Here is a 1,016-nt window from a genome sequence, read left to right as displayed (position 1 = left end):
TGTACTCGGTGCATTGGACAACCTAAGCGGCATAACAAGCCATTCAAACAGACCTTCGCGCGTCTTGAACGCCGTTTTCCACTCATCGCCCGGTCAAATGCGAATTTGATGATATCCACTCTTGAGATCAATTTTTGAGAAAATGGTGGATGTTCCTATCTGATCCAATAAGTCATCCAGCCGTGGAATAGGAAATCGATAACGCACCGTAATCTTGTTGATCGCACGGCTGTCCACACACATTCTCCAGGACCCATCCTTCTTTGGAATCAACAATGTTGTTACCGCACATGGACTAAGGCTTTCTCGGGTATGTCGCTTACGCAACAATTCTTCAACTTGACGACGAAACTCTTCATGCTCCTGCAGAATCATCTTGTATTGAGCACGGTTAGGTAATGCTGCTCCTGGTACCAAGTCAATATGATGTTGTATGTCCTGCACAGAGGTAGACCGGGCGGTAACTCATAATGAAAGACGTCTGAGAAAAGCTGAAACACGTCATTAAAAGTGAATGTGGTTGGAGGAGCAGCCACACATGATGGGGATGAAACTAAGGCAAACACCACTCCCTCAAGTCGTAGTTCTTCTTCAAATTTGGCAAACGAACAGAGCACTGGTGCCGGCAAAAAAGGAACAGCAGCTAGAGGAGCAGGAGTAATCGGGTTTGGAGGAGCTACGTCTGGGTCCAGTGAATCCTTGGTTAGCAGCAGTACAATGCAGTGAGTCTCCCAAGAGAAGTTGTAGGTGTTTTTAGAACCATCATGAAAGATCTTTCGATCAAACTCCCAGGGGCGACCAAGAATGAGGTTACTGACATCAATATGGGCAATATCACAATATGTTTATTCCTTGTAGTGAGGTCCAATGGAGAAGGCAACGTGGCTAGATGAGTGATGCGCATAGAGACCCCATCTTGCATCCAACCGATCGCATACGGAACTGGATGAGCTTCATAAGGCAGCCCCAACTTGTAGACTACTCTTGGGAGCTACCAGATTTGATGATGAACCTAC

This window comes from Camelina sativa, chromosome 3 (assembly GCF_030686135.1).
Source record: "Camelina sativa cultivar CO46 ecotype springtype chromosome 3, ASM3068613v1".
NCBI classification, from domain to species: Eukaryota; Viridiplantae; Streptophyta; class Magnoliopsida; order Brassicales; family Brassicaceae; genus Camelina; species Camelina sativa.
This window is presented reverse-complemented; position numbering follows the sequence as displayed.